The sequence below is a fragment of the Tenrec ecaudatus genome, chromosome 1 (assembly GCF_050624435.1).
Source record: "Tenrec ecaudatus isolate mTenEca1 chromosome 1, mTenEca1.hap1, whole genome shotgun sequence".
NCBI classification, from domain to species: domain Eukaryota; kingdom Metazoa; phylum Chordata; class Mammalia; order Afrosoricida; family Tenrecidae; genus Tenrec; species Tenrec ecaudatus.
In genome coordinates this window covers 137,098,687-137,115,565 of record NC_134530.1, presented here as the reverse complement: position 1 = coordinate 137,115,565, position 16,879 = coordinate 137,098,687, and positions in this window count along the sequence as shown.

The following is a 16,879-nucleotide window of genomic DNA, read 5'->3' as shown; positions in this document are numbered from 1 at the left end:
TCCTCTTTGGGGTACAGACTACAGAAATGTGGGTGAAAGGAGATGTCGGACAGGGCAAGATATGACAAAATAATGATTTATAAATTATCAAGGGTTCATGAGGGAGGGGGCAGTGGGGAGGAAGGGGAAAATGAGGAGCTGATGCCAGGGACTTAGTTGGAGAGCAAATGTTTTGAGAATGATGAGGGCAATAAATGTACAAATGTGCTTTACACAATTGATGTATATATGGATTGTGATAAGTTGTATGAGCCCCTAATAAAACGATGGGGAAAATGAGCTCAAACATAATAATTTTGATTGGTGGTTAAGGAGCGGGTATGGTAATAATCTTTTCTTAGAAGAATTAATACAAGAATAGTCCCAAGATTTGGGGATTGATGGCCAAAGTGTTCAACTCTTCCATGATGCTATTTAGCTCCATTTCCCCACTCCTCCTAGAGTATATTACCTCACGTTTATAAGCTTCTTGAATTACTGCAATGTCCCATATAAAGTTACAAAAAATTGAGGAGATGTTTCATGTAGTTGTTGTTCATGTTGATGCTGTTGTATCCAAAATCTGAAGATTAGGCAGGGGTAGCCCCAGATGCTGGATCTAGAGGCTGCATTCCACCCCTTTCTTGTCAGTGATGACATACCACCACTATTTAAAGCCCATCGATTTCTGGAGCCTTGTTTTTGGCTAATGCTTTCAGTGAACTTGGACTTCATCCTTCAGTACTTGGTTCTTGACTATATGCCACTCTGTGAACTATTGGAATGCTAACAACAATGGTGCTGGTTCTTTCTGGCCCAGTGACTGTGCATTCTTTCCATCTTCGTTTGATGCTTCTTGTCATTCAATACTTTGCCCTTAGAATCTTTCAATATCACAACTCAAGACTCGAATTTGTTTAGTTATTTAAGTTTAAGATATGCTGAGTTTGCTTTTCCTTTTTGGTTTTCTAACTCTAGGTCTTTTCATATTTCATTATAGGGTTTGGCTTTGTCTTCTTGAGCTACCCTTTGAAATGTTCTATTTAGCTCTTTGACTTCATCCTTTCTTCCATTTGCCTTATAACTTTCAGAGTTTCTCCTGATATCCACTTTGATATTTTCTTTCCTTTCTTCCAGGGAACTTTTTCTTTCTTAATAAAGACTGTTCTTGATTTCATCCCATAGCTCATCTGGTCTTCTCTCTTTATTCAATACCTCAAATCTGTTCTTGAGATGTTATCGAAGTGCAAGTGGGATAAACTCAGGTGGTATTTTGGCTCTTGTAGACCTGTTCCAATTTTACTCAGCTTCAACTTGAAGTTCCATATGAGCAACTGGTGGTCTCTTCTATAATTGACCTCTAGTCTCATTTTAGCTACTGATACTAAACTTGTCCATTATGTCTTCCCACAGATGTAAGCATTTTGATTTCTGCATAGTTACTGTTTGTGTTGTTGAAATAGTTACTGGTAATAAAGAATTCATTGGTCTTACAAAATTCTATTGCTTACTCTCCAGTTTTCTTTCTATAATTTTGCAATCATAATTCCTTCCTTTCTGCTTCCAACTTTTGTTTTCCAATCACTAATAATTATCAATGCATCTTTATTTCCCTTTGATCAAATTCAAATTGAAGAAGTTAATAGAATTCTTTGATTTCTGCCACTAGCTTCAGTGGCAGTTGCATAAATTTGAATAATAGGAGTATTGATTGGATTTGCTTTAATAATGATAGATGCAATCCTCTCACAGATAGCATTGCACTTCAAGATCGATCTCTAAATATCCTCTTTGGAGATGAATGCAGTGCCATTCCACTTGATTTTGTCATTTCCAGCATAGTGAATAATATGATTCTCTGGTTCATAATGACCAATACCAGTCCATTTTAGCTCACTAATGCCTAGTATATTGATTTTTTGTGTTCCATTTCATGTTTGGCAACTTAAGATTTTACTAGACTCATACTTTATACATTCCAAGTTTCCATTATTAGTAGATTTTGTTAGGATCTTTGTCTAATTTTTGAGTCATGCCCCATCAGCAAATGAAGATCCTGAAGGTGTTAGGCCCACAGGCTGTATGCCTTCATGTCAATGTAGTTCACTCTACTATGAAAAATAGCTTTTTCTCGGTCATATTTCGAGTCCTTCTGAACTGAGGGGCTTATCTTCTGGCACTGTATCTGACAATGTTCTGTTTCGATGCATTAGACCTGTAGTATCTGACAGTGGTTAATATGATGGCTAATTCCTCAGAGGTGGACAGCCTATCCCTGTGTTGTCTTCTCTTCGTAGGCTGGAAGCTCTGTTGAAATCTGTTCACTGTGTAGGACTCTGCTGGGATTTGAACTACCATTGACATAGCTTTCAGCATCACAGCAACACACAGCCACTGCAGAAGGATGGCATGATGAACAAGTGGCCGCTGGGTAACATAATGGGTTACACGTTAGGCTGTTAACTGCAAGGTCAGCAGTTTGGAAAAACCACCAGCTTCTCTGAGGGAAAAAGATGAGGCTTTCTACTCCCACAAAGATTTGCAGACTCAGAAACTAAGGAGCACTTCTATTCTGTCATAGAGGGTTGCTATGTGTCTGAATCGACTAAAATATAATTAATGGACTCTATGCTCCAGCTCTTGACTGCTGAATCACATAGCCCATTATCTTCCTCCACTTCTTGTCCAGATCCATGAGAAAAGTTATATGGTGGGAGCAGCAAAGATGCCACAACTACACAAAATAATAACAACAATTCACTACCATTAAGTTCCTTCCATCGCAGTGAGTTTGTTGTTTTTAAGAGATCAAACCACACATTGCACTAGGTAAATCTGCTTCACCAGACCTCTTGAGGGTCTTGAAAAGAAAATATGTTACTTTGCGGGCTAAGGTACACCTGACGAAGCTATAGTATTTTCATTTGCCGCATATGCATGTAAAAGATGGGCATTGAATAAGGAATACCAAAGAACAATCAGGTGCTGAAGCAGAATATTAGAAGTACCATGAACTACTAAAAGGACAAACCAATCTGTCTTGGTAGACACATGGCCAGAGGGCTCCTCTGTACGGAAGTAAGGACGTCAAGACTTCATCTTACATATTTGGATACATGGTCAGGAGAGACCTAGCCCTGGAGAAAGACATGATGCTTGTTAAAGTGGAAGGGCAGTGAAAAAGAAGAAGGCCGTCAACATGATGGATGGACTCCTTGACTGAAACAATGGGGTCAAGCACAGGAACAATCACAAGAGTGGCACAGGACCTTGAAGGGTTTCATTCTGTTGGGCATCAGGTCACTATGCGTCAGAACTGACTCAATAGCACCTAACTACCCCAACACAGTTCAGCGGTGCGTTATAGTTAACAGGTTATTCGTGATTGCCGATTGCCGTACTACCAGGTATAAATTGAGCCATCTCAGAAGTAGGGAGTGGGATCTCACTGCCAGGCAGAGAATTAGCGGTCATCCACAGAAAGGAAAGCCAGGCAGGTAGGGCATCTTTTGTATCCTGCATGGAGTTTGCCTTTCTGCGTGATCACCAGTTCCTGGGACTTGAGATTTGGCCTTTCACCGACCTGATTACACCATCTTTGGCAACCTTGTGGGATAGTACCGACCAGTATCTTAACTTTGGACTTGAGACTTAGCAGGCTCAACTACATGAGGCATTTTCCTTAAGACCGTGAGCTGTTTAACCATTGCAGCAAAATGAAGAAACCTGTGACATAGGGAATATGAGGGGTGACACCCCAAATCTGAAATTATGCTGGGCAGAGCGGAGCTTTCGTAGTATATATATATATATATATATATATATATATATATATATATATATATATATATATATATATATATATATATTTTTTTTTTTTTTTCCTGCTAGGCAAGCATTGTGCAGCTCACTCTGAGATAGTGCACCCAGTGGCTTCAACTGGGAAGGTTCTCTCTGATTACAGGGAATTTTTTTGTAAAAGCAGTTTCACTCGAACCTCATTTTTTGTGATGGCCGATTTAAAAGAACAGCGCGCAGCTGTGAAATTTTGTTTCCTGCTTGGGAAAAATGCCACAGAAACGTGTGATGTTGAACATAGCTGACGAGGACAGTGATATGGGAAAAAGTCAAGTGTGTGAGTGGTTTTCTCTTTTCAAAAATGATGAAATCTCAGTTGATGACAAGCCTCATTCTGGACATTCGTCAAATTCTCAAACAGATGAAAATGTCAACTAGTAGTACTTTTGGAGTTTGTTCTACCAGATCAGACTGTTAATCAAACTTTCTATTTAGAGATTCTGAAAAGATAGCGTAACGGTGTGCAGCAAAAACAGGCCTGGTTTGTGGCCATCAGGGAACTGTTTTTGCCATGACAATGCACCTGTCCATGAAGCCAATCAGTGAGCGAGTTTTGGGCAAAAAAGCAGCCTGCCTCTCTTGCCCACACACCTTGCTCACCTGACCTGCTCCATGTGACTTCTTTTTGTTTCTAAGAAGGCAGAGGGACATGAAAGGACTGCAATTTGATGAAGTAGAAAAGTTAAGAAAAAAAGAAGGAGGTGCTGTCATCCATCCAAACAGACGAGTTTGAAATATGTTTTCAGGAATGGAATCACAGATTTGACAAATGGATTACGTGTGATGGAGTGTCCTTTGAAGGTGTTTTGTTAAAAAAAAGTTAAATACATAGCTTCAGAGGAAAAAGCATTCTGTTTTTGTGGGAGGCACCACCTTGTACACTAAGGGGAGTAGTGATGTTTGACATCGCGGATAATGTACCATTTGGGGCATTTAAGCATTTTCGGATTAGTATTTTTGAAAAGTGGGATATTTGGGACATATTTAATTTCTACTTTCTTGGGACTAGCCTTGTATTCATTTTCTAAAATAAATTATCTCTAGAGAACCTTTTTTAAATGTAATTTATTTTTTTGTTTCTTTTCCCTCTTTTCTTTTTTTACATTTTATTAGGGACTCATACAACTCTTATCACAATCCATACATATACATACATCAGTTGTATAAAGCACATCCATACATTCCCTGCCCCAATCATTCTCAAAGCATTTGCTCTCCACTTAAGCCCTTTGCATCAGGTACTCTTTTTTTCCCCCTCCCTCCCCGCTCCCCCCTCCCTCTTGTGCCCTTGGTAATTTATACATCGTTATTTTGTCATATCTTGCCCTATCCGGAGTTTCCCTTTCCCCCCTTCTCTACTGTCCCTCTCCCAGGGAGGAGGTCACATGTAGATCCTTGTAATCAATTCCCCCTTTCCAACCCACTCACCCTCCACTCTCCCAGCATCGCCCCTCACATCCTTGGTCCTGAAGGTATCATCCACCCTGGATTCCCTGTACCTCCAGCCCTCATATGTACCAGTGTACAACCTCTGCCCTATCCAGCCCTGCAAGGTAGAATTCAGATCATGGTAGTTGGGGGGAGGAAGCATCCAGGATCTGGGGGAAAGCTGTGTTCTTCGTCGGTACTACCTCACACCCTAATTAACCCATCTCCTCTCCTAAACCCCTCTTTGAGGGGATCTCCATTGGCCGACACTTGGGCCTTGGTTCTCCACTCTGCACTTCCCCCTTCATTCAATATGGTATATATATATATATATATATATATATATACACACACACACACATATATACATCTACACACATATATCTTATGCTAAGCGGGGTAAGTCAGGCACAAAAGGACAAGTACAACATGAGCCTGCTGAGGTAAGAATTAAAAAATTTTAAAAAAAGCAAAAGTGGCATAGGGGAAAAAGCTACTGTATACAAACATTTTTGGGGTGAAGACTGTGTAGTATGACAGAGACCAGACCAACACCAGGGATGCACATGGTAGTTTTTTATTAACGTACTTTTAGGACTTAATATGTAAGAATAAATGAGGGATTTTAAAAAATCATTTTATTGGGAATTCATACAACTCTTATCACAATCCATATATACATTCATTGTGTCAAGCACAATTGTACATCTGTTGGCATCATCATTCTCAAAACATTTGCTTCTACTTGAACCCTTGGCATCAGCTCCTCATTTTCCCCTCCCTCTCCAGTCCCCCTCTTCCATGTACCCTTGATAATTTATAAATTATAATTATTTTGTCATTTCTTACACTGTCTGACATCTCCCTTCACTCAGCTTTCTGTTGTCCTCCCCCAGAGAGTAGGTTATATGTAGATCCTTGTAATTTGTTCCCCCTTTCTACCCCACCCTCCCTTTACCCTCCCAGTATCACCACTCACACCACTAGTCCTTAAGGAGTTATCTGCCTTGAATTCCCTGAGTTTCCAGTTCCTATCTGTACCAGTGTACAACTTCTGGTCTAGCCAGATTTGTAAGCTAGATTGGGATCATGATAGTGGGGGAGGAGGAAACATTTAGGAACTAGAGGAAAGTTGTATGTTTCATCATGGCTACATTGCACCCTGACTGGCTCATCTCCTCCCTGCGACGCTTCTGTAAGGGGATGTCCTGTTGCCAACAGATGGGCTTTGAGTCCCCAATCTGCACTCCCCTCATTCACAATGATATGATTTTTTGTTCTTTGATGCCTGATACCTGATCCCTTCGACACTTCGTGATCAAACAGGCTGTTGTGCTTCTTCCATGTGGGCCTTTTTGATTCTCAGCTCGATGGCTGCTTGTTTACCTTCAAGTCTTTAAGACCCTAGAGTCTATCTTTTGATACCGGGGAACATCAGCTTTCTTTACCACATTTGCTTATGCACCTGCTTTGGCTTCAGTGATCCTATCAGGAAGGTGAGCATCATGGAATGCTAGTTTAATAGAACAAAGTGTTCTTGCATTGACGGGGTACTTGAGTGGAGGCCCAACATCCATCTACTACCTTAATACTAAACCTATAAATATAGGCACATAGATCTATTTCTTCATCATCATAAATAAGTATATTTACATATGTACATACCTGTATTTAGACATCTATAAATGTCCTTTGCTTCCTAATTCTCTCCTCTATTTCCTTTTACTTCCTTCTAGAACCACTGTCATGTTCAGCCTATATTTGGGTTTCGGTATTTCCTCTCAGTTACATTACCCTTGCTCAAGCACAACCAGGCCTCTTACACTTGTTGTTCCCTGTCCCTGGATTTATTAACACCCCTTCCTTTCTCGCACCTCCCCTCTCCCGTGTCCCCCCAGAACCATCAGTCCTGCTGTTTACTCCTCCAGATTGTTTATCCAGGTTTGCTCCCTTCTTGATTTACTCCATTTTGGGGGTTCAGAGCGTGCTGCTTCCCTACCATGTGACCCAGAAATGTCCTCTGTTGCAGTCTGCTCCAGAAAGGGGACAGCATGACATGTCCGGTTGTTGGTTCCCCAGACCCCTCTGTGTAGCTTCCTGCAGGGGCGTCATGCTCCGGGCCTGGTGCGCCAGCATGGAGTCCAGTCTGTCTCTTTCTATTCCTCCCTCCTGGCCTGTCTCCGTGTGGGTGTGGCCTGCTATAGGTTCAGTTCTGCTCTCCGCCACACCCACTTCCAGGGCGGGCATCAATTGGGCTCTGCTTGGGGCCAGCCCTACAGCTCTCTTTTCATCCATCATTCCATGTGGCCGTGCTGTCCTCGTGGTTTGGTGCATCATCGTAATTCTGTGCTGACAAGACCAGTACTCTCCCCCTGGGTGGATTAGTGCCTGCTCCCCCCCCCCCATCATTTCATTTTCAACTCCCACTTCTCCCTCCTTGTCTTAATCTTTCCAAGTTGATAATACAGCAGTGAAAAAGATCCCAAAATAAACCATGTGGAGATTCTATTTGTAGTGTAATTACTTAACATGGCCCTTACAGCCATAGCCACCCATTTTTAAATGTATGTTAAATTAGGACGGAGGGGGGAAAATGGGGAGCTGATACCAATTGCTGAAGTAGAAAGAAAATGTTTTGAGAATGCTGATGGCAACAAATGTACAAATGTGCTTGACACAATGGATGTATGTATGGATTGTAATGAGTTGTATGAGCTCCCAATAAAATGCTTAAAAAAATTATAGCCTCTACATTTGGAGAGAATTAACTGTAATAATAATGAGACAGTATGGAGGTGAAATATATTTTGTGTCCTCATTGTGTTGAGAGTGTGACCTATGTGGTTTGCAGATTAGCGATCATTTTGGATGTATTTGTTAAAACAGGATCGGACGTTCTGTTTTAAGTGGTTCCCTTAATTGGCAAATGTACTTTATTAAGAAAAGCAAAAATCTGTGCTCACAGAACTGACTAAGAAGAGATGTGGCTCAGCTGAGATCTGCAGACATCAGCAGGACATCTTTGATGTCAGAAGAAAAGCCACACTTTCATCAAAGCCCCAGATGGGCAACATGACATCTTTGTGACACCCCATCCTTCCTGACTGAGCATGTGCAAAAGATCAGTGCTGAGTCAAATATAGAAGAACGCCAATTAAACACCACTTACCACCCAAAAAAGACCAGTGGCCCAGAGTTTAGTCATCCTGGTAATAGGATTCCCGTGTCTTTGTTTTACTTGACTGAATTAAACATTCCTTCACTATTGATCATTGTATGTCTGGGAGCCCCGTATGTAATGGTTACAGTGTTGGATTGCTAACTGCGAGGTGTGTAATGGCTATGCTACTGGATTGCTAACTGTGAGGTCAGCAGTGAGGGATACAGATGACACTTTCTGCTCACATTAATAAAGTCTTGGAACCCCACAGGGGCAGTTCTGTCTGTTATAGGGGCAGTTAAAGAGTGGCCATGAGTCTGAATAGACTGGAATGGCAGTGAGTTTGGTTTTGCTTTGGTGGCTGTGCTGAGCAACCTCGGCAAAGTATGTTCTCTTGCTCTGGTTCCTGGTCTGGTTAGTCTTTGCCGATGTTCTCCCTCCGTGAGCAGGTAGTTCGGCCTGAGGTACCAGCTTCTTGGTGAGTCAACAGCTTGATTTTCTGTGAGTGAGCAGAATCCTCCAGATGGGCATTTGAGTTACAGATTTTGAACTTCCCAGCATCTACAGCCACATGAGCCATCTCCTTGCCCATTTCTATGAGATAATTGTCGTGACCTGTGGAACCCTCAAACGTCAGAGAGAAGAATATTAAGGGAAGGAGCACCAGTTAACATCAAGGATGATGGAGTGGTAAAATACTTTGAAAACACCAGATATTGGAATATCCTTAATCTCATTGGGACCCAAATTCTAATAATCCTTCCAAAATAAATTATTTTTGCTTTACTGTAATTGAAATTAAATATTTATTTCATTATGATTTTATTTTATTCACACGGAACTGTATGGAAATAAATTTCCATTTTAATAAAATAAAATATAATAATAAATTAATACTCAAACTATAATTTTTCATCAGTTTGGTTGGAAATTTTCACAGCAAAATAAAATAAGGCTGTGTTTTCCCACCTATTTTAGTTCAGTTAGTAGACTAATATTTTTGTTCCTTTTATTCTTTGAAATCTGAGAAAACTCATTCTTTTCTCCTTTATGTAGACTATTCTTTTCAAACGTCAGGACATTAATGCTATCCATTCTCCTGGTGTCTTTTCGTGAGGCAAATTCTAGTTTTTACCCTTACCTCATCAATCCATCAACTTCAAGTCTTTAATCATGCTCATTATTTCTCTCTGAACTCTATCCAGTTTTTCTACATCCTTCTAACAATGATGGCCCCTAAATGAGCTCCATAATCCAGGTGTGAGCTCAGCAGAGTTCTGCAGACAGAACCTGTCATTTCCACACTTTATGATATAAGTTTTCTGCCAAAGGAAAAGAAAGTTTTTCATTTCTAGCCACTCTTCAAATGTTGGAGCTCAAAACCAGTTTGGCCTGGATTCGCCTTACTTTCTCATTTGCCATTCTGGCTCTAATAATAGTACCTTCTCTTATGACTGCAAATATTATTCATATGCTGGCCACTCCCATATTTGTATTTCCACGACAGGAAAAGATAATGCTCTATTCCTTCAGATCCAACAATGTGAAAACTACCTTTCTAGAAGAGTTATGCATTAATTTTCCTCAGAACAATGATCATGAAAATACTAATATGATCATTATTTCACAGACAGAGGGGATTGATATATAAATAAACATTAGTATCTGAATTGGTTTCTCTACAGTTATGATACAAGTTTTATAGAAGAATTTACCTAAAAAGGAGTAATATTTTAAGATTAAAAATTGTTATTTCCTCACCAGTAACAATTCAATGTTCTGGATTTTGCTGTTAGGACAGATGCTAAATTTCTTATTGTTTTATACAAAATTCTCAGAACTCTGAGAATAAACTGATTTTTATGCCCTACCTTACTTTCCATATTCTACCCTATGTCTTTGTAACTTTAACCAAATACTTGGGTGGACCTATGAAAATTGGATATGTGCTCTCCTAATAGAGGAGACCACTCAGTTTTCATCACCATCTCTCTGGCTATAAAGACGAGCCATCATCAACAATCATCAGAGAGAGAACACCCCTAGAACCTTGGAAGCTCATGTCCAAGCTCTCTGACTGAAATGGTAGAGGCTGTGAGGCCAGATGCATCAAAGACTGTGGTATGGAGTCTGAGGACAGCAGTTCCAAGGCTATGAAATACTTTATTCTCTTCTCACCTGAGGCTATGGAACTCTGTGGTAGAACAATAGGTGGGCTGGCTTCCTGGTTATGGAGGAAAAGGCCAAAGCATCACGTGGCTGAGAGACTGAGAATCAGAGAGAGACTTGGCTGCTGGTTGAGACTGAGAATCAGAGAGACTTGGCTGGATACAATGACTGTATCCTTACTGTTAGCTAATCTTGACTTCCGTAGTAACCCCCCTTAACCATGAATATTGTCTGTGATTTCTATGTGGCCATTGCCATGGATTATTAAGCCCAACATAGATTTAGTGCAGCACAGCAGGAATAAAGAAGGTTGAACTGTCCAGGCTTGTCTGAACCTTGCTTCTTGGGAAGCCAGAGGAGGTCAGATATGGCCTCCATGAGTCTACTGGATCTACTCCTATTCACAAAGTGTGGATATCATAAGACTGTGTTAATGGGGATGGAGCCTACCTTGGAGTCTGTCTGCCATAACGAACTCACTGCTATCCCTTGAAATTCTGAATTTTAGTGACCCGATAGAGCAGGGTACAGAGTTTCTTTACATGAGCTGACAGCCTCATCTCTTTCCACAGAACTGGCATTGGCTTGGAATTGTTGCACTGATGGTGAGTAGTTCAATTTGTTACCAACCAATCCTGAGGGCTTCTATATATCACTGTACTAGAACTTAAATTTCTAAGCACAAAGTATGCAAAAGCCTATGGTTCAGAGAGGAATCCCTGAATCCATTTGAATCCCCAAATAAATTTAGCCTCCATTGAATTCCTTCAGACCATTAGCTGGCAGTATGAATCGCTTTACCCTCAGACAAATACTCTCCTCTCAGTCCCAGTAGAATCAGCATAGCCCTTGGGGACTTACCTGGGTTTGCCCTTAATGATAATTGGGGTGGTGGGGTCATATGGTCATGGGCCACACCCTGACTACCTTGATCAGAGAGCTCTAAACCAACCTTTAAGCTATTCTATTTATATACTAATGATGGTCTTGTTTCACTTCTGCAGTCCCACCTATAACTCTGATGTAGTGATGCCCCCCCTCCCTTCATGACAGCTGTATTGATCATTGGCCTACACACCCTAAAAACAAAAGAGCCAAACTGGAAACCAGGACTTTCATAGGAGTAGAATAGATGCTATTAGAACATGCTATTTTTATTTTTTTAATTTCTCTCTCTCCAAAAGATAAGCATTAATATATTAGATCTGGAAAAACTCTGAAAAAAATAAAGCAGTATAATTGAAGAATGGAAACATGCATCAGTGATCCCAAAGATAATCTCTCAAGACCAAGAAGAAAAAAGCTACCCAAAAAAGGAGAGCCCTAAATAGCTAAGGACAACCTAATGATTTTATGAGACACTACAAATGCCGGGTTAACATTCCAGAACAGAAAGAAGGAAAAACAGCTACAGAGAGAAAGTAGCTCGAACATATTAGAAGAGAATTTAGTAAATATTTGACAGAAAGGAAAACAACTAATCGAGAAGCCCAGAGAAATGCAAACATAAGAAAATCATCATGACACACCATTGCCAAACTCCCCAGTACCAAAGAAAAAGAATCCTGAGAGCCACTCACAGACAAATAATAACTAGAAAGTCAAACCAATCATGATGAGCTCAATTTTTCAATAGAAAGCATGTAGGTAAGAAGGCTCTGGAACTAAACATACAGAACCAGAGGAAGAAGAAAACCCTGCTACCTAAGAATCCTGTATGCAGTAAAATTATCCCACAACCGTGAGGGATTAATAAACACATTTTTATACAAAGAAAACTAAAAGAATCTTTAGAAACAATACCAAATGTACAGGAAACTTAAAGGGAGTATTTAGGACAGAAAATGAACATCTATAACCACAGACAGCAACCTAAAGACAATATATAAGACAACATTATTGAGAAATCCCCAAATTTCAGTAATAGAAAAGGGAAGTAAATGGACAAGTTTCAGAATAGGAAAACAGAGATAACATTCCACAATGAATACAACAGTAAAGTAATAAAAGGAAATGAGTAGGTAATGAAAAGTCCAACGGAGAAGAACTTGAGTTATTCACAAGGGACAACAAAAATAAAAAGGGAAACCACAAAGGTCTACTACACGGCAAGATAAAGCAAAACAAAATAAAGGAAGAAATGGACAAGTAACTCCACAAACAAAATGAAGTCACCGAAAAATTACAATGAAGAAATCAAAACACTGTAAAAAACAGAAAAATGACAGCAATAAAACCATATCTATTAATAACAACTTTGAATGCAAATTGATTACACTGACTAGTTGAGGTAGATACTAGCAGAATGAATAAGATATAATAACCCATATACTGTCTAAAAGTCACAACAACAGGAACAGATTAAAATTCAAATAATAAATATATATATAAAGTTAATAGTAGTCAAAGAAGAAGTAGCAATATCAATTTCTCACAAAGCAGACATCCATGTGAACACCATCTTGGGAGACAAAGAAGACCATTATATTATGAAAACCACAATTGAATAAGAAGACACAAACATAACACACCTCTATACACTCAATAAAAAACCCTCAAAATACAAGAATCAAACTCTTACAGAGTTGAAGAGACAAATAGGCAATAACTGTAGGAGAATTTAATACATCACTTCTGAAGAAATATCGACTCCAAGGAAAATAAACAAAAGATACAGAAATAACTAAACAACAAAATCAACTTTGCCTTAGACAGCTGCAAAACATTTTACCCAACAAAAACACAATATACACATTTTACAGTGCTCATGAAACATACTCCAGAGTAGATCATATGTTTAGCCACAAAGCAAGAATCTATAAATTTGAAAAATAGAGATACCACGAACAATCAATTCAGGCTGCAAGTCTATACAGCTAGAGATAAATAGTAGGAAGAACAATCAGAAATATCAATTACATTGAAATTGAATAACAGTTTACTTCAAAACCACTGGGCAATTGAAGAAATAAAGAGTGCAATTTAACAACTCCTCTAAATGAGAGTGAAAATACAACAGAACAAAATATTTGGGAGAAAGCAAAGGTAGTTCACAGGCACCAATTAATAGTAACAAGTGCTCACATAAAAAAGAATGAAAATAAATATCTCAACACAACACTTACAACACGGAGCAACCTCTTAGCCACCAGAAGAAAATAAATAATCAAGATTGGAGTGAAAATAAATGAATCAGAAAACAAAAACAATATTAAAAATAAGATAATATTTGGTTCTTAAAAAGCATTGCAAACTTTATCACTGGCAATTCTAACAAAGGAAAAGAAGTGCAAAAAGCAAGTATTTAGTATAAAAATGATATAGGCATCATCACAACAGAACAACTGAAATGAAAAAGATACTAGAAAAATGAAAACAATATTAGAAAAGAATGTGCTCCAAAAATACAAAAAACTGGAAGAAATGGACAAATTTCCAGAAACACATTTCCTAAATTAACACAGATTTATATGGAAAACCTTAGCAGAACCTAGAATAAAGAAGACTGTTTAGATGCTGATCTGGAGGATCCCAGAAGGTTGCTGAAGATGGTGCAATCAGTCAATGAGAGGTCAAATCTCAAGTGCCAGGAACTAGAGATCAGGCAGAGAGAGGCAAACTCCGTGCAGGGTGCAAAGGATGCTCTCCAGGTATGCGAAGCGGTTATCCCCTCACCCCGAAAAGAAAATGGAAGAAAGCTACATTAGGCAGAGCTTCTGTAGTATGCATTCCCACCCCCGGTCCCCTACGCCAATAGGTAAGAATCATGAAACTCACTCTTGAGTTAGTGCACCCAGTGGCATTGCCTAGTAAGGTTCTCTCTGGTCACAGGGAATTTTTTAGTAAAAGTAGTTTCACTCAAATTTCATTTTATGTAATGGTTGATTTAAGAGAACAGCACGTGGGGGACTGGTTTTGCCACCACCACATGCAACTGCTCACGCAGCCATATCAGTGCACCAGTTAGGGGCAAAAAAAACATGTGTCTCTTGCCCTATACACCTTACTCACCTGACCTTGCTCATTCTTTTAGTTTCTGCAAATAAAGAAGGACATAAAAAGACACAGAGGAGGTGAAGAAAAAAATGAGGAGGTGCTGTCATCCATCTAAACAGATGCGTTTGGCAAACGTGTCCAAGAATGGAATCACAGATTTAAATGTATTAAATGGAATGAAGAGTATTTTGAAGGTGATAAGGTTGTTTTGTTAAAAAAATCTTTAAAAAAAATACATAGCCTTCAAAAATATTTGATTTGGGGTGGGGGTGCGGTGGGGGTGGGGTGAGGGTGAGTGCTACCTTGTTTACTTCTAGAAATTTCCCAATTCTCCCTTTATAGGAATGAAACTCCCCTTACCCCCACCCCCCACCACTTGCTTGCTGGAAAAGTAATACTGCATTCAAGAACCAAACATCACAACTTTAATTGGAGTCTGGGAAACCATTTTAGTGTGTAGAAATAAAAGTGATACATTGTGGAGTTTCATACAAAATATGCATTATCTCCTTATGTTAATTACACTGGTGCTTCAGTGAGGTCAGCTCTGGGCCAGTTGTCCAAATTCGTCAGCTCAATTTCTGATGTTCCTATCAGTTACGTAAAAACAATTTTAATAAGAAATTTTAAAATTGTATATTTTAAATCTTCTGCCAAATTCTTTTAACACTGGCTATCATGGAAAAGTATTCAAGAAATTTTCATTTGCTTGAATAAGTTGAATATGTGGTAATGAGTTCGTAAATTAATAATGCTATTGGTTCAGTGGATAAAATAGCTGCTACTTTCCAAAACTCAGTTGACCTACTTGATTCTTATGGTTGAATTTATAGGGAGTGGTTCATTTATGACTTTTCAAACTTATCTTCTAAACTTTCAAAATATTATTGCAAATTAATACTCTAAACTGTAAAAGTATTATTCAGAAAGATATCACAAAAAGCTGTGCAAAAGGGGCATTGGGAAAAAGCTACTATATACAAACATTCTTGGGGTGAGGACCGTGTAGTATGGCAGGGACCAGATCAAGTGCAGGGATGCACATAGTAGATAACTGGGGAGGAGTTGGAAAAAGGGAAAAAATGATGAAAAAAAAGGAAGAAATGGGTAGCGGGGGTACAGGGAGGGTATGTATTGCTTATATCTCCCCAAGGAAAGAGGGACCAGATTTCAACCCAGTGCCCCATGTGAATGCAATATTCCAGTGTGGAGTAGGGAACCAGTGAAGAGGTCTGGGGGGCTGACCCCAGTACCAAATACTAAGTGGATACCTGCCCCTCCCCCACCCCAGAAGAATTTATTTCAAAGGACAGCATTGAATCTGCAGCTCCAGGAGAGTGACACATCTGATTGGAAAACACGGGCGCAGATGAAGGGGGAGTACGATAGTGGAGCACATCCTGGCCCACCAGGCCTTAAAGATGATGTCCCCAATTAGAGTAGCCATTCCACAGAGTGGATCAAATGACCAGCCCCACTATGAGATATGACGCCCCTCACTGGCCCATGGCCCGGCGGGGGAAAGCACCGGAGAAAGAATGTGGGAATTGTGCCCGACCTGATCTCGCCAGACCGAGGCAAAACATAAGGGGGTGCAACAGAACAGCAAGTGAACGGAGCGGCAAGGTCCCCAGGGAATGCTGAAGGTGGATTTTGGGGCCAGGGCATGGTGCCCCAACAAACTGGACTAGAAAACACTCTTAAAGGCAAACGACCTTTGAATTAACCACAAGCTTTTCTTTCTTGATGCGTTTTGTTTTGTTCTTTGTCAGTGGTTTGTTGTTGTTGTTGTTTTGTTGTATATTGTTGCTTGGTTTTGCTCTGTCTTGTTTTTGTACATGTTATTATCTCCGCAGGCTCTGTCTAAATAAGATAGGCTGGATGAACAATCTAGAGGAGAAAACAGTGGGACTGACAGTTATGGGGGACATGGGATAAGGAGTGGTGTGGGGAAGGGAGGTGGTGTTAACAAACCCAGCAACAAGGGAACAACAAGTGATCCAAATTGGTGGTGAGGTGGGTGTGGGCGGCCTAGCAGGGCATTATCAAGGGTAATGTAACGAAGAGATATTGCTGAAACCCAGGTGGGGACGGAGCATGATAGTGGGGCTGGAGGAAAGTCAAGGGAAATAGTGGAAAGAGCTGGGAGTCAAAGGGCATTTATAACGGTCTAGATAAAAACATGCACATATGCAAATATATTTATATATGAGGATGGGGAAATAGATCTATGTACCTATATTATAGGTTTAGTATGAAGGTAGCAGAAGGACATTGGGCCTCCACTCA